Consider the following 18,255-nt stretch of genomic DNA (forward strand, 5'->3'; position numbering starts at 1 on the left):
GAATAACCACACCTATTGTTGTTTTTGTTGTTTACATAAATTAAAACCAGAAAATACCAGAGTTTTTGTATTAATTGTCCTCTTTTTGCTCTACTGGCATAGTTCAGATTCTGGACTCTCATCTTATCTGTGTAAGATGTTAACCAAGGACTTTTGAACCTTAAGTGGCTGCACTCATCAATAAGTATCCCTTGGGCTTGTTTGACTACGCATTGAGTGTTCAGGTGAAACAACACTTGTTATCCAGTCCAACTATTTATTGCCCCTGCCCAGTCCTTCCCCTCAGCAAACCTCAAACATACAAGAGCCTCTGTGCAAACATAGAGGAGGAATACACTAAATCCCATTTGTCCTTGCTGCAAGACATAGTGTCTGCTGAGACACGGTGGGTCTGCAAGGAGCCACATCAATCCAGTTCAAAGGCGATTCTCACAGTTTGGCCTCTATGCAGAAGGATGACATACTGCTTCTTAGTCCCTACTCCCTGCGGTCCTCTGGCCTGATCCTGGGCCTGCCATCCTGCTGTCACCAAGTGGCCTCGGCGGCCAGATGGACGTACAGAGAGGAAGCAGCATAAGGTGGACATATGCTTGTGAAAAAAGGAAGGTGCTGTGACAGGAAGTTTATTTGTTCCCTTTGCTGGTAACATATGACCTCCAAAGATAAAAATGTTGCATTGCATGTATTGATTAAAAGGTGATGTTTCGCAGGATTGGGATACACCTAGAGCTCAGACAGAAAGGCATGAAACATCAAACTACTGCCTGTTTCTGACTGTAAGCCTGCACTTGCTCACCTACTGAGTCCTCCTTCTTGCGGGCTGCCTGTGCACTGTCCTGTCTGCTCCACGACAGAAGCCTGTTCATAGGTTTGGCGTACCGACTAGAGCCAGTCTCTGCTCGCTACCCGGGCCTGCAGACCTACACCCACTACATTCCTCCACTCGCAGCCAGAGGGGAGGGAGAGGTGCTAGATGAGGATAACATCAGTGCTAATGGACGGGACAACCTGGTGTGATATTGTAGGATATTTTCTCCAGATCAGCAGGTATAAACTGTTTCTTGTGCCTGGGTCTGAGATCATATGGCTGCATGATATCTGTTAGGTTAATTTAGCAGTAATGCTGGCCTACCTAGGGTTTCTCTCTTAGAAGAATATCTATCTCTGGGGAATCAAATTCGCTTTGCATTTGAATCAAAATAAACCTGCAGCCTAGCAGAGTAAATGGAAAAACAGTACAGGGGGGAAGCTCTGGAGACACAGAAAGAAAGATAGAAAAAAATCCCTGACAAAGGCAGAAAGAGAGAATTATCTCCCCAGCTGTCTGTGCATCAGGAAGTTTCTCCCAGAGAGTCAGCTCTGGCCGGCCTGATCACAGAGGCAGCACAGGAAGTCCCACAAAAAGCAAAGGAAGTGAGCACCAGCTCCAGGAAGTGATTTTTTTGCAGCTTCGGCTCCACGAAGTCTGGACCCTGAAGGGAGGGAGGAGGGAGGAGGAAGGGAGTCAGCCCAGCTGAACACCACAGTGTGAGAGAGTGGAGGGAAAGAGAGGGAAAGACGCATAGAGGGAGGGAGGGAGAGGCAGATTAAGGCGTAGTGACGGCAGTGACAGCTGTCTCAATGCCGCCAGCTGTGTGTCATTTACTGAGTGCTTATAAAAATGAGCCTGGCACCAGGGAGTGATGTTCCCAATGCAGTGGCGCCAGGCGCTCCGCTTCAAATGACATTGGGTGCCACCACCGACTTCCTCTCAACCTACACATGTATACACGCAGAGAAATGAAAGAGCCCAAAAAGCTCAATTCAGCACAAGTAAATACAGGCTGCAAGAGGCATGCTTTCAGCTGCTGCTTCTTCTGCAATCTACTCCAGTCGACAATAGAAAACTGTTTCCACAAAGCGTCTAATTACACAATGCTGGGATCCAACAGTACCGGAGCAAACACAGAGTACATCAGGACAAACAGATTAGTGGCTCCAGTAACAACATCTCCATCGTACCCCAGTCTCTCTCTCTCTGTCTTTCTGCCTTTCTCACACAAACACACACACACACACACACACACACACACACACACACACACACACACACACACACACACACACACACACACACCTGTGTTCACACGTTTTTTGACTAAGCCCAGTGTTTTGCATGTAAATAGAGTGTGTCTCTGTGCTGAGGAGGTGCTAACTTCCTCTGTGTTGCACCTGGACCAACTGCTTATCTGCATAAAGAGAGAGTGAGTAAAGTAGAGCTGTAAGGATGGAGAGAGAGCGATAGGAAAAGAGATGGAAAACACTGTAGGCGTTAAAAGGTTAAAAGCTGGTAACTCTTACAGTTTTTGCCCGTTGCTTGAACACTATAAACCCATGCTTAGACTAAAGTAACACAACTTGAAGCTTTTGTTACCATACCTCAAACACATGTACCCATACCTTAAACAAAAGCGCTGATTTGCACCCCAGTTCCAATTATGCAACACACTTACTCCTTTATGCAACACACATGGTCCTGCATGCTACACTCTATTTCATACATAAGACACTTCGCTCACAAAATGAAATTTCAGGGTGCCATTCGGAAAACACATGTATCCAAAATACAAAACACATCGGGTAATTGCAACCACTCAAATACACACCTGAAGGCACTTACTTGCAAAACCGAACACCAATTAGCCAACTACAAAAAGCCCTCAGCGTAGCCATTTCAAGAACTTTGCAAGCATGGATGGAGGGAGAGCAAGAGGAAGAGGTAGAGGAGGAGGAGGAAGAGGAGGAGGAGGCCGAAGAGGCCATGCACAGACCCATATTTCTGATGAAATAAGAGCAACTTTGGTGGACCATGTCATCAACCATGGCCTGACTATGAGGGAAGCTGGGCAGAGAGTCCACCCACATCTAAGCCGCTTCACAGTGGCATCTATAATACGAACATTCGGACTAGAAAACAGGTATGTCTGCACCTCCATACCTTCTGCTCTACTCAGATGGTTTCATAGCACTGTTCTACAGTATATCACATTACCATATCAAGTGTACGGGGTGCTAATGCTCCTTTTGCAGCCAAAGTGGCTGATTCCTTATATTGAAGTACAGTGTTGTACAGTGGATGATACAGTATATACAGTAAAGTACTGTAAGAAAAATAAGCAAACCGATGACAATATGTGGTTGTATTCCTCCAGAATGACCCGAAGACCTGGGGGAGGACGGCAACGCCTGTTCACACAACAGCAGGAACTTGCCGTTGTGGACCTAGTGAGGGCAGACAATGCCATCCGTCTCCACCAGCTACGACGGAAAATACTTGCAGACAGGCGAGTGTTCAGCAACATAAACCATGTGAGCATCACCACCATCAGACGCATCTTGGGTAAACTCAGCATCACCATGAAGCAGCTCTACAGAGTCCCATTCGAGAGGAACAGTGACAGGGTCAAAGGACTTCGAGCTGAATATGTACGGGTACGTGTAACTGTCCCTTACATTTACAATAGAGTATTGGTGAAGTCCAGTAGCAGCTGAATATGTACCATATCAGTACCACATGGATCTATTCTGAGAGCTACACAGGTACCTGTGTGATGGGGTGAGGGTGCTGTATGTGTAGCACTGTAGTACAGTGATATGTTCCCCTTTTTTTCAGAGAATCTTGGCCATGGATGGAGCTGCACAGCCTCATGAATACATTTTCATTGATGAAGCTGGATTCGACCTGAGCAAAACAAGACGACGGGGTCGTACACTGAAAAAAATATGTTGTTGGATTTACTTAATTCAATGGTGGACATTTGTTGCACACAGATGTTTTGCTTTGGCAGCAACTTAAACAATTGAGTTAAATTAACACAATTTATTCATGTTCAATAAACCTGTGCAATTTGTGTTGATAAAATGTGACTTAAACATGTTTTGATGAAGTAATTTGAGCTCTTGAAATATTTTAATCCTTCACAATTTTCTCACTTTATCCCAACACCATTCAATAACTTTTACCCAATACTACTTGGTCACTTAAATACTACATGTTATCTTCAAATTACATTTTGCTATTATATTCTAGTATCAAATACACAATTTTCAAATGGAGGCCTTATAACAGATTATATTGTTCTCTTCCAAGATGGTTGCTGGCATCCACCAGTAACCTTTCAAAACAAAATGTCTAATTTCACTGCATTGACAGTAGGTAAAGAATTAAACTGACATTACTCCACTACTGAATCTATATAAACCAACAGTTAAATAATGTCAGTTCTTCCGTGTTCTCTGGAATCAATCACAGCAAAGAAATTAGACTCTTTCTTTTGAAAAATGTTGGGAAAGAACAATACAAAACATTCTATTTAAGGCCTCTGACGTCAAGATTCAGTTAAACAACAATTATAACTAAACAATTTGAGGTAATGTTAGTTTCCATTAACATTAAATTAGGTTACTGAATTGGCAAACACCTTCCTATTAACATTACCCATTTTACCCCAATAACTAAAGAAATTAGCACTTGCAGGTCAAAACCTTTATTCAAGAGATGCAAAAATAACATTGATACGGTGAGTGACTGTCAAAAATTACGGCACTGATCATACTGTGACATCTTGGTTCAAAACAGCAAGCTTAGAAATATTCAACGTTCCTTACTTCAACTGAATGAAACTGAAAATACCATTTCACACGACCCATATGGGATATTTAGACTGTATAACTGTTCATGCTACATCTCTTCACTAGTAAAAGAAAGAAAAAATACAAAGAGAAATTTAAAAATGCTGCCAAACAGACAGAGAACTTGTACAGAGCAAAAGGAAAAACAAACAACAACAACAACAAAAAAACGGCTCGTCCTCATGGCAGTTGCAGTGTATATAAAAATGAACCCTGCGATCTGTTCCTGGAATTGAGCTTCAAAAATGCAGCAGAACAAGTGTGAGATTTAAATGTCTTCTCACCTAGAGCTGGTCACCTCACATGCATAACAGTGAGCTTCGTTGCAGGAGCAGTTTTGTCTTAGTTGTGAGCTTTTCTTGAGAGCTGAGTTGCTTCCAACTCAATTACCACCCTTTGAATCACCTCAAAAGTGTAGCAGAGTTGTGATGGGTAACTCATATTGAAGGAATAAAAAAGGTCCAAACAGCATGGCTACTGCAAAGGTCACGTTATCCAGATCTTGAAGAACTACTATACCCTCGATGATGATGCCAACGTCAGAAAAGTCATTGCCTGGTGCATCCTCTGGAGACAGATGTTCATTGTGGTTTTCTCAATCTGTGCAGTGGCCTCAGTCAAGTCCTGGTTAAACACAAAACATTTCTTTAAGATTCCTTTTTAAACTCATCTCTTTTGAATCTACCAGTTCTAATGTTAGAGTAATTTAAACCAATGCAAGCAACATAGTAAATAGCTATAGCCAAAGAGTGGCCTGCCATGCTGCCATTCATGGTCTAACAGAGTTTCTAAGAGAGGGTGAAAAACATAATTTCAAATGCTTTACATTCGTTTTTCTTAGAAAGACACCGGCCCATCAGAAATCCAGGTTTTGTCACTCAGAAGATGTTAGAATTTAGACTTTCAGCCCCACAATTTGGTTAGCTGTTGGTCTTTTTTTTTTTCAAACAAAAGCTAATGTAAATATTGGTGGGATTTTCCTTTGTTCACTAGAATGACAAATTTAAAGTTTTTTCACACTGATGTGACCCCTAATACAGGGGGGTGGGGCCTCAAGGGCCGGCGGCTGAGTTCACTACCAGGCCTCATGTGAACTTCAAATTATTAAAGAGGACTACTGGTCCTAACTGGTCCAATGAGGATCAAGTGGATAACTAAATGCATTTTAAAATGTTGCAAAGCCACAATCTACTCATAAAACACTCACCATGAACTCCTGCACCAAGATGTTGCAATTGTCTTTCACACAGATGCGGAGCACTTTGATGAGACTCCCTTTGAGCATTAATGTCATCCTAAAGTATTATAACAAAGAAAACAGAGATTTGTGAACTTTTCAGTAGCACAGAAGAAAATGATCCCAGACCAAAACTTAAACCAGTCAACATGCAACACCAGCATCTACAAAGCAATATCAAAAGTTCCTGTTTGACATCAACTTTATGGATATATAGTTTCCAGAACATTTATTTTTTTAAAAAGATCAATTTTTCTCAGTGGGCCAGTAAATGCATGACGAAAATTATGGCATCCTTTCGGTGGAATCAGTACTCACAGGTAATAGTTGACTGTTTCAATGGATGCAGCATAAAAATCTTTTACTGACCTAATGCAATACATATACACTTTGTAGTTAAAGAATTTTAAAGTTCTTACTGTCATCATGGCAGCTACATCCTTTAGCTTTGTGCCCTGTTCCCCCGATCACTTTGCAAACACTTTCAGCAGACTGTCAGAGAGAAACTCAGCTCCGTCAGAAACCTGTAAAGGCATGGTTGGGATGCACTGGAATGCTGCATTTCATCTGAAATGACATAAAATTATTTTGAAATAACAGCAGGCACTGTGCTTGGTTAATAATCAGTAATGTTTTGTTGAATAAAAACTGTGTTTCCAGATCTTATGGGATTAAAAAAATCCAAAGATGTTTATTTCTGATTTGCAACCCAAGAACCCACAAGTTACAACCTCATTTTAGTTCAAGTGTGCATTAATGTGAGTCCAGTAATCACCTTTCTGACAATACATACAGGTATAAGTCAAACCTATGGCAGATTTTGGATTTCTCAGTTGTATTAATAGGGTGGTCTATTTGAGTATGCATGCACCTAATAATTATAAAAAACCTATTATAATTAAGTTACAGAAACCTTAAGCGAAAATAGAATATACTTTCTTACCATAACACCTTGAACCCACAATCCATCAGCTGACTCCTGGTGAAATGCAGAATAGATGTGGTCTCTCAATGTGCATCAACAAAAACAAAAACAAAAGGACAGCAGGTGAGGGCAGGAGGGGTAGGGATGTAAGCTAGCATAATGCCGCTGATGATATTAGCTAAAGCTGTTCAATGTCCAAAATCTCACTAACACCACGGTGCAGTAAATACACAATGTAACTGAAGAGTCAGTTGACAAATCTATTCACACAGAAAACCAAATTATGTTATGAGTGCCTCGTAATTAGGTTTAATGTGATATTACGGCTCTTGTGTCAAAGACAAATTCAAATGAAAAAGCGCCAATTCTTTGATAACAGATAAAACAGCAAATAAGCTAACGGCTCTTTTTTAGCATGTTACATGGCGGCACTTTAGACGTTTAACTACATTTGGCTGAAATATGGTAAATATTAATTCAAAAAATCAAGACATACCAAAAAACGTAGAGTTGGCTGCTCGACTTGACTGAGATGGATGCATTTTTTAAACCACGATCCAAAGCCCGCGAGATGAAATCACGCGTGGTTTCACGAGATTTAACGTTGCTATCTTATTGACTTACTTCACCTGAACATGATATAAACAATTTAATACACCCTTTCTGCATATCATGTAGTTTTTACACTATATAGTTACATTTATCTTTAAAACATGAGGCAATTGTGTTAAATACATGCAAGATGCTTACATAAATCCAAGAGATGGCCAGTCCCTTTTTTTCAGTGTAATGTAATTGGCCAAAGGACAATTGTGCACGTCCCAGGGCAGCGCGGGGGAAACATCACATTATGTGCCGCCATATGCCTTCGAGGGCTTCTGCACCATCATGCAATACTAGGTCCATACAATAGCCAACACATACTCACATTTCTAGATGCTCTCCATGATATAGTTGTACAGAACAGACCAGATCAGCCCAGGTTTGTGGTGATATGGGATAATGTCAGTTTCCATCGGGCTGCTCTGGTCCAGGCCTGGTTCTCCAACCACAATCAATTTGAAGTGGTATACTTGCCCCCTTACTCACCATTTTTAAACCCTATAGAGGAATTTTTTTCGGCTTGGAGATGGCGAGTATATGACCGCCAACCACATGCCCGCATGCCTCTTCTGCAGGCAATGGAACAGGCCTGCGGCGACATTCAGGTGACAGCAATCCATGGATGGTTTCGACACGCAAGAGGATATTTTCCCCGGTGCCCAGCGGGAGAGGACATTGCTTGCGATGTTGATGAGGTCCTGTGGCCAGACCCCAACAGACGGCGGGATCCATGAGCCCACTTATGCACAATTCTCATGGTTTTTTGTGTTTACAGTATAGTGTTTTTTCTATTGCAGTATTATTGTGTTGTTGTTGTTTTTTTTGCTTTATCTGAATTCATGGTACTGCAATGTACAACATTGGGTAGGTCTATTTGCGTTTTTGGTTGTTTGGAAATGTGTCTCCTGTAAATGTGCCTTCTGAATAAACAATGGAAATCAAGGACTGCAGTGTTTTATGTAAAGGAGACTAGTGTGTTCCCCCTGATCTGTAAGTGTTTGCATATGATGCAAGTATGTGTCATTTTGTCAACAGAGTTACATTTTGACAAAGGAATATTAGGTTTTGACAGCAGAGTTTAGGTTTTGGGAGTGGAGTTTCAATTTGGCACAGATGTGAATGGTATATTTCCCAGTGTTGTGTCATGTGTACTTGTGTGTACAGTTTTGGCACAGAGAGCGGAGTTTTGCAAAATGTGTTCAAGCAGTGGGCAAAAACTGTAAAGCAGCTAACTCTACGCTGTTCCTTTTGAAAAAGGGTGTTTGTTAGGACAGGAGTCTGGCCTATGAAGTAAAGAGGAATGTTTAAATGTAATCAGCTGATAATGCAATGATACTCTTAGACAGCTGTTATCACTTTGATACAAATAAAAGCCAATCTGGTTTTCTGAGAAATCGCACGTCACTATGCTGAAGCGTTTAAGGGCTTATCAGTGACAGCATTTCTATCTGGCCGCAAGTGGCAACTTCACTGCAGCTGGAAAATTAAGTCTCTAGACCAGAGAGAGTAAAAATGCTTTTATGCTCTCATTTTTGCTGGTTGTCCACCTATTGATTTTTGGAACCTGCTGCTGCAGCTAGGTTGAAGACAACAATCAAATTCTACCACAGTTTTAATGATCTATCAGCGCAGTAGATCAGAGATTCACATATTATACAGATGGAAATGCTGCAACAGTTTAAAAAAAGATTAGACTTTCTGAGAAAAATTATGCAATTTCTTTGGCTCGGGTTTTGACTTCTCCTACATCAGCACTGATGTGGCTGTATCATTTAAGTATCATTCAGGAAAATACTGTACCTGCTCCTTAATGGCAAGCATAAATATGACCTTACCAGTGGCAAGGCACGACGAACACCTTGTATTAAAGGCCCCAGTATACTATATATCTATATATATATATATATATATATATATATATGGCAGAAAGAACAATTTGTTATAGTGGACATGATGTTAATCTGATATTAAATTTGTCTGACAGCTGGCTGAAGTAGCTGTAGGTGCTGGCGATCAAAAAGTCTGTGTTTCAGTTTTGGTGAAGTTTGTATGTTAGCAGAGGCAGGGGGTAGTGCAGTACACATGCCAATTTACAGTACTTAAATAGTATTTTCAGGGATCTTTGTTTTGAGTATTTCTTTTTCTGATTTTTTTAAAACCTGTACTCCTTATATTTTGAAAACAGCCTCTTTATTTTAGATTTAAGATATTTGAGGGGAGTTATTATTTCACACCTTGAAACATCACACTGATTTAAACGTAAATGGAAGGAACAGCGTAGACAAAGAGATAAAAGAGCCAAAAATGTGTGCTTGCTAGCTAACAGTAGAGTTGTTATACCTCTGAGGAAAAGTGAGATGTTCCCTCTCACAGATGGAGGAAGATGTAAGAAAGACAAAAGAAGAGAGGAAGAAGATGAGTTATTTTAAAAGGACTGGTCAGTGACATTTGAAAACTAGAAATCTACACTCAACAGATATTCGAGCTACACACGATGTCTTGGTGAAGTTTAGTTTCATTTTAAAAATACACTTACTTACTTGCTTACTTCGAGAGTAGCAGATGTCACATTCAATCTAAGGTGTTGATGCTGATTCGACTGACCCACTGAATTTTCCCTTTGTTCTATCGTTATGCGGAGTGTTGGAACTCAGCCATGATAGCTAGCATCTGCTCATAGAAGCTAGTTTCCCTTGTAACAAGAAGTCGCCACAGCATGTAGCTCTGCAGGTTAGACGTGGCAGATTTTTATGCCAGATTCCCATCCTGATGTAACCCCAAAGGTATTTGTGCTTTCCGCTGGAAATGCACCAACAACCTTTCGCTTGTTAAGCAAATGTGTAAACCACTACATATAACACCTGCTTATATCGTGCTGAATAGCTTTGCTAAATCCACAAAGAGCTGTAGCACTGCTCAGCTGATCACAACCTATATACAAAATGTGCTTCTGCTCAAAATTATTGTGACTTATTTATGTGATTGTTTTCCTCACGGTGCCAAATCCCATTTTAACCCTATACTATTTTTCTGCTTAGGTACGGAGGTAATATTAGGTTATAGGTTTTTTAAATGAATATTATGTTATTACTATATTAATATGACATTAGTTTCGGTCTGCTAGTTTGCAGCTGGTAGCAATGTCCTCCAAAGAGCTGTTTTTTACTTTTACACCTTAAGTGCATTTCAGAGCCAGTACTTTTTCAGTTTTACTTAAGTAAAAGTAGACTCTTTTTTTAAATACACGTACTGTGTACTTCCATTTAAGTGGTACATGTGTGTTATTTGGGCACCTCCTTATATTACTTAGAACTATTTGCCAGGTACCTGTTTGTGTAGCTAGGTTAGCTTGCTAGCGTTGAAAGCTAATGCTATTGTGCTGCTCATGAAAGGTATCAGCTAATAGGTTAGCTGATAGCTTAGCACTCCAGCTTCATGTATGTCCATATATGGTTATAAGTCTTTAAAATTAGACTTCACAAAACATCACTATGGCCATCTTTTATATAAAGTATATGGCTGCTTTATCTGGACTTATTCTGTATCTGTAAAATGCACTGTTTCCCCTTGTCTTATCCAAACTTTTCTACTTCCATTTGCTGAAAAGTAAATCTTAACTAACTTACATTTAATGACTACTGCAGCATTCATTTCTTTAAATTCCTGACTTCTTCCTTAAAACTTTGAATTCCCTTTGGCTCAACTGTCACCTATTTTGAGCGCAGAATATTTTTTATCTGCTTCTGTGTCATAAACATGCGGTCAGTCTTGAAACCACATCTCAGTGTGTGTCCTCTGAAGTCTTTTCAAATTTCACTAAACCCTTATTCATAAAAAGCCAAAATAATGAAGTGCATATAACAAGAAGGAATAGCCCAACAATTCACAAACTTGGATAATTTGAAGTTGTGATGTTTTGAAGCAACCAGTGCGACCAACAGTATCTTTGTGTCCTCCTGCATGTCCTTTACCTCTGATCTCATTTATTTTTCCCTGATAAATGATAAAGCAGAAAGCCATATGGTCTGGGTTTGTTATCAAGGGCTATCAGGACCTTACAAACAGTATCTAGAGCCTCATCAAGGTCAGACTTCAGTTCATCCAACAACTCTTCAGGCACACAACTGTATTTCAGATGGGACACTGTCATCTTGGAATCAGCATGGACACACAGTCATAACATTTGGGTTGGAGTCTTCCAACAGACATAATTCAGCACAGCTTTAAAAGCAAAAGCTGATAATATCCAAAATGGCTGTTGTCATCATACTTGAGAGAGTGAGTACCCTGGCTTGGGGCCATCCAGCTCACTGCTCTATATTTGGTCATTTCTCCTGAGTTTCAGTGACTTCACCAATGCAGTTTTAGTCCAGGCACATGTGTTGTTTCAGTCTCATTTTCAGTAAACTCTGTGATCACCTTGCCTTTGCGTTCCACAGGCCTTTCACTGGGAGCACAAAGAGAGAAAGGGGCATTAGTCTACGAGAAAAGCCCAGCTTTGGCTTCTTAAAGAAAGCAGAGGTTTAGCTCTTTCACTTCCACTGCATTGTTATGCTAAGGCCCAGCTTGGGAATAGTGGACTATTAGCATCTGAAGAAGAGCCAACATCTGAGGGAAACATGTCTTTAAGGCCCCAAAGAAAAGAATCCATGCTGTCTCTCCTTCTCATTTTCTCATTCTCCATCTCACTCACTTGCTCCTTGACTCAACTCTCTTTCCTCGCCTTTCGGAGGCCCATTCTCTTTTCTTTCACTTTCTCCTGCTGGCACTTTTGGCGCGAAGAGGGATAAAAACATGTGTGTGTGGGTGGGTAGAGAGGGGGATTAAGAAGTAAAAACTTTCATGAAACAATACAAATGGCTTCTTAGAGATACCACATATCAAATGCTACCTGTCAGCGCTCATGTTGCAAGCAAACAAGCATTTAATTGATGATAGTCCGGAATCTATTTGCTAGATAAAAATAAGCTATCATCCTCCAAACTGATGTATCAATGACAAGCAGCTTTACGTAGAGATTATACCAGAAACCTTTATTTTCTTAGGTAAATAGAAAGATTAAGTAAAATAGAAATGTTCAAATAAATGGGCAAAGTAAACAATAAAGAGATGACAAATGCTACTCGTCAACACTCGTGTATTAAGCAAACAGATATTTGATACCCAGCGGTCATGCTTTCACAGGTTACTATCTGAGAAGCATTTGATAAATTCTCTGTATTTGTACTTTCCATGATGTCACCTTATATTTCCCCTAAAACTATTACATTACAGCATTTCCAGTAAATCAGGAGTTCAGTGTATGATTGAGGGCTGCACAAAAACAATGTTGTGGCATACTGGAGTTGTGGCGTTTTTTTGTACGTAATTGTTATTTTTGTGCTTTTAATCACTGGTGAGGCAGTATTCTTGACACTAGCTGCGTTTTGGTAATATTAGGTAACGTTAGGAAGGATTAGTCTCCTATGACGACTATTGTTATATAAGTTACAAAGAAATTCACCCTTCTGAACTGCAATGTCACAGTAATTCTGTCTCACACAAAATGCAACACGACAAGTCACCAAGGGCCACCACTGGCCTTAGGCTAATGTTCATGCATACTGGCATGCCACGAATACCTCAACCATGACCTTGGTTCATTTTTACATGACAGATAAAATGCCCCTGAAGTGGCCAGCAAGTTGTGCAATCCCACAATATCTCATAGTGAACAGTCACTGAGGATAGTAAGGTTAACAAGCTATCGTTAACAATAATAGCTCTATCATTAGCATTGTTTGCAATGAGCAAATAGCATTCCTTCTCCATCCCACAGCACCTTTCTTAGCTGTTTTTGTCTTTTCAAATATGAAAATATTCGGTATCTGTAAGCCATTTTGGGGTTTGAGCCCGTCAAGAATTTTAATAGATGATGGTTTGGAGTGGATGTTGTTTGTGTTCCCACATGCACAGCTTATCCACACTTGAGGCAGTTTTCTGTATTTCTGTCAGGTAGTTTGGCCAAACAGAGCAGATTCTCTATTAAAGATGCTCATGCTTTTCTGAAACCACATGCGGGAGTGTTCCCTTTGCAAAGCACTCTAAGGGTCACCGTGTTCTTTGATATAATGCTTTTGATTAGGACGATACTGAGAGGAATTTGGAACTTTCCCGTGTTGGCAGGATGCTGATGTTCCTCAGTTATGTGCCTGCTAAAGAACAGCACTGGATGTGCAGTTTGTGACCGGCTGTGGTGAAATAAATGTAACTGAGAGCAAGAACAGGGCTCTATAATGACACTGACAAATGACTTCCATTTAATTTTTACTTATGTAATGCTTGATACCAGATGAGCTTCAGTGTCAGCACCATGGCCAATTTGGTGCACTCAATCACGGCATCCCTGCTGTGTTTGTACTGTGTAAACAAACTTATTAGCCTTTAGCGCTAAATCTGGCTTCTTAAAAGTTTTTTTTCTTTTTATTAATATGCACTCAAATGTAAAGAAACAAGGATTTCATTTTTAAAATAATATAATTTAAAAAGAAAAACTTAATTAATGGCTAACCAGAGGACTGTTCATCAAATATATTTGAGGCCCTGGGCTCAAGCGCATTACCATGCAGTGACATCAAAGTTCTGACAAAATCAAGCCACGCAGAATCCAAGTCTCACGTGAGCGCAGCCTTAATCTGTGCGGAACAATCATGTTACCTGGATAACTGAACATGGTATTATCGCAAATTCCAAGTGTGAAAGCAGCTTTGCTTTTTCCACTGCTATGAACTCGAGTTTGTTGTAAACAGCAGTCTGAACATTGGCTGTTTTGCTCATGCAGAGCTGGAGCAGGTCAGGGGGGCAGCTGTGGGATGAATCACAGCCCCAGCACACACGTCATCCTGGGTGGGAGTCCACAGACGTTTCCCTGGATCGCAACTGGACATGGATCGAATCCTAGTATAAGTGAGAGCACTAGTGCAAAGATAAACATGTAACGCGAACAAAAAGCAGGAAGTGAAACCTAGAAACGCTGAGTAACTCTGGTGTCACAAGGTGAGAAATCGCTGCTAGCACCTGGCTGTTGACACCTCAAGGCAGCAGAGGTAAGCTGAGTGAATAACAGCAACACCATCACACTGTGAAGCTCACTGTAAGATAAACACATGACTCTGAAAGACGTTTTTATGTCGAACCGTTCTAGCTGACTCAAGCCTGAGTGAAATACGGAGCCATTCGGGGAAGAGAAGAGTGACTAAGACATGCACCTGCCTCTGTGTCAGGACAACACCGCCAGCAAACTGACAGGAGAGAAGGGGGCGAGAAGGCTCCGTGGAAAAAAAAAAGAAGAAGAAGGAATTTCCAAGGACATGGAAGATGTTGTGAAATCATATTGAACATGTGGCCCGCACAGCTGCAGAGGGAGTGAATCGCTTCATGTGTAACAGCATGAATCACCAATAGAGTTCCTCAGAAGTCAGATCACACTTTCAGCTCTCTCTCTCTCTCCCTCTGTTTTCCATACCTTGCCTTCTTCATCGCAGGTGCAAGGGGTGAAGTAAGCTGCCTAGATTGTCCACATGTGCTATATAAGATCATCTAAGCTCACACATGTGTACAAACACACACACAAAGAGATATATAAATACCCCCCCCCACACACACACACACACACACATCAGTGATCACAATGAACAATGCCGGAGCCATCCACAGTCTCTTCATCAGCATGAGATCATGTGGCACGTATAACACATTGCTCACACACTTCCTCCTCCCAGCTCTCCTGCCCCCACTACACTATAACACAGGTGGCCATCTGCGGGAGCCGGATCAGCATTCCTGCTCTGTTGTTAAGTGACATCTCCTCTAAAGAAGAGTCCTCATCCTCATCCAGGAAAATCAGATGACTCACGAGGCTATTTAACTCGGATGGATCGCACTGGGGGTTTTCTCGCACTGCTAATTTAAATCGAATTCTTATGGGAGATTGTTTGGGACTCCCACTGCACATTAATGCAGCTCTATCGGTAGTAGTAATGCTCGGATACATGATTAGGAGCATGTTGACCGCTACAGCTCGCTAAAGGCCTGGTTGCGGCAGAGTTTCAGACAAATTATTCATGTAAATGAACTTATCGGGCCATCTTGCCGTTGGAGAGCTGCGCCCGGCTTGCTCCATAAACCTCTCATTTTAATCCACTGTTCAACAGAAATCATAGCTATGAGACAAAAGAAATAATATGAATATATATTTTTGGAAAAAATCTGTTTAAAATAACCCACCAGCCTTAAAGGGGATTTTATGATTTTTACAAAACGTCAAATCTTTTGCCAATCATCAAATAATGAAACTTTATGAAATGTTTTGTGTGTGAGAAGAAAATGAGAAGAAAAGAGGGAAAAATTGTCAACCCAGATTGGCACGTTGTAGATGACAAACAGCCTTAATAGTGATCGCTCAGAGGCAAACTCCCCTGTAAGCTTGAATGATAAGCGGTGGGTGTCTGATTAGGAGCCCCCTCCAAAAAGTGAAGAGGCTGCCGACATCTCTATCAGTCAAAGCGCTGGCTTCTGATGCTAAATTGACAGCTTTAGAATGTGTCTTTAATGCTAATTCAGTGGCTAAATACACCCAGATCTGGGCTAGCTGTAATGCTCCGTGGGGCAGTAGTGTCATCCAGGGTCCCGGAGGACTGCCCAGTGCTGCTCTGTGTGGTCCTGCCCCCCCTCCCCAGAAGAAAGTAGAGGCTGAGGCCTCTGGGCCTCTCTCTTCTCCTTGTCCTCCCTTGATATCAGAAGTGCTGGAATGGAGGAGTAGTTTTGGGAGTGGAGGGATGTGTGTGTATGTGTGTGGGGGACTGGGTCTCCCTAGTTGCCAAGCGAACACCATATGGGCAGCTCACTGGTGTTACTGGGGGCCCGGGGCAGTTCCCAGAATTCACATGATAATGAAGCCCAGGGCCATTCAGAGTGCTGGCCTAAAGCTGGGGCTAAGAGCTTTTGATAGCCCCCAGCAGCCTGCAGGCCTGCCCACCCCAGGCCCAGCCAGCTTTCCTGCCAGGCACAAACCACCTGTTTGATTTTCCCAGGGCCCTGCCACAGCGGATGGAGAGAAGAGAAAGAGGGAGAGCAGGGAAGAGGAGGGGAGGGGCAGCAAAGGAATGTCTCCCTCTTATTTTGCCACTGAGTGTGTACTTCCCATTCACTTCCTCTTTATAATCCTCCGGCCCTCCCCTCTCACGTGCACACGCACACATACATACACGCCGCTGCATAAACACAGGCGTGCACGCGACTATAACCTAGATGCACATATGCACACACCCCTGCTGACCCCCGCACACAGACTCTTTCCTCTTTTGTTAAACTCTCTGAAACAATCCCAGGGAGAAGAATGAGGTTTAAAAGTAGGGCACCTTCTGCTGCATCAAAGATTCTCACAAGCAAATTCCTGGACCAGGGCCCCGGGTGAAAAGCAGGGCGCTTGTCTTAGCTGCGTGGTTTTCAGCGCTACGTGGGAACCAGAGGAGGATCTTCACCGGGCAGCCGGTGGGGACGGGATGACTGGCAGTGGAAGCACCCAACAGAGCCAGGGGTGGATGAGGGGGGGGGGGTAAGTGGGTGATGCACACACGGGTACATGAGGGGACACTCGATGAGAGGATGGGAACTGAGGAATGACGCTTATGTCACTTGGGGGTGGGGGTTCGATGTATGTTTAAAGATGGCTGCATTCCTTTATCATGAGAATTGCTGGCCAGTGCGTGGCAATAACACCAGGAGAGACATGGCAGATGGCGTTGGCCTCTGTTGCTGAAGCTACAGCACATGCAAAGAGTGACTCTAGCCTTATCAGCCTCAGTCAAAGAGGCTGATTTTTAGGTCAGTTTAATTTGGCTATGGGGCTAACAAATGACATTTGCATATAACATGCTGAATGCATGCTTTCTTCTCTGGCCAACTCCAAAGTCGGAACACTTCCTGTTGAGAAATCATGTGATGCAATCGCAGTAGCAAAACACAGGCATGTACTAGGAGCACAGGTGTGCAGGTGTGACGCTGTGTACTCTGCGGCCACTTCTTGTTCACGGTGTGAAGGCGGGGCAGCGTTCCTACAGTTTAACCTGAAATGCTGGCTTGCTGGGGGCTAAACACCTGCGTTCACAGGGTGCCAGAGAAGGTGGGGGGTAGAGGAGGAGGAGGTGGAGGAGGAAGAGGCACACCCGAGCAGCTTGCATTCACCCTTACCTAACAGGGTCTCTGGTTACTGTAGTCCCCTGGCTGAGCTTTTTCTTTTAACACATTATTCAGGTCATGTGCACAAGGGACATCTGCATAGAAAACACTACAATGACCCCACACTGTGGCTCCACTGTGACAAGAAAACACACACCTACACCTGTTGCACCTGCGCTGCCTTCTGGAGGTTGCATGAAAAGATTCCCACACCCAAAGAAATTGACTTCCTCCCACTAGTGCTCCTTCTATACAGCTTTGATAAATAGAAACAACAAACAGGAGGGGAAACTCGAGCAGGCTCAAATCACATATGAGCCAGGGGAGACTGCTAAGGTGGGACTTTGGTGTCAAGAGCGTCAGGGAGCAAGAAACAAAAACTCCCCGAGGCCCAAATAACTTGATTATAACCGCTCCACAATCAAAACAAAAGTGGCAGGCCCAATCTGTTCACTGTCAATGGCGGCTCTCATTTGTCAAGCCCATCCAAGAGGTTGGTTCTCAGGCGACTCGCACAATGCTCAGTGACAAATAGGAGGGCTCTCCTTTTAGCCCTGCCTGCCACAGGGAAGCCCATCTGAAGTATTAATCTTTTGGTGGA

At 42.3% G+C, this 18,255-nt stretch overlaps 1 long non-coding RNA gene across 3 annotated transcripts; it reads right to left on the reverse strand.

Moving 5' to 3' along the window:
* Window positions 1–3,943: 3,943 nt before the first annotated feature.
* LOC146708982 (uncharacterized) lies at window positions 3,944–7,612 on the reverse strand. Of its 3 annotated transcripts, none has more exons than XR_014920404.1 (5): window positions 7,330–7,612; window positions 6,852–6,887; window positions 6,328–6,475; window positions 5,879–5,966; window positions 3,944–5,295 (listed from the first exon to the last, which is right to left on the reverse strand). It is a non-coding gene; the product is annotated as an uncharacterized LOC146708982 (long non-coding RNA). The 3 variants fall into 3 exon arrangements; XR_014920403.1 differs by having other exon boundaries at window positions 6,852–6,915; XR_014920402.1 differs by having other exon boundaries at window positions 3,945–5,295; window positions 6,852–7,612.
* Between the last annotated feature and the right edge of the window lie 10,643 nt (window positions 7,613–18,255).

Source organism: Copadichromis virginalis, linkage group LG5 (genome assembly GCF_057382275.1).
Source record: "Copadichromis virginalis isolate Kocher_CV1m ecotype Utaka linkage group LG5, C_Virginalis_male_GT1.1, whole genome shotgun sequence".
Lineage (NCBI taxonomy): Eukaryota > Metazoa > Chordata > Actinopteri > Cichliformes > Cichlidae > Copadichromis > Copadichromis virginalis.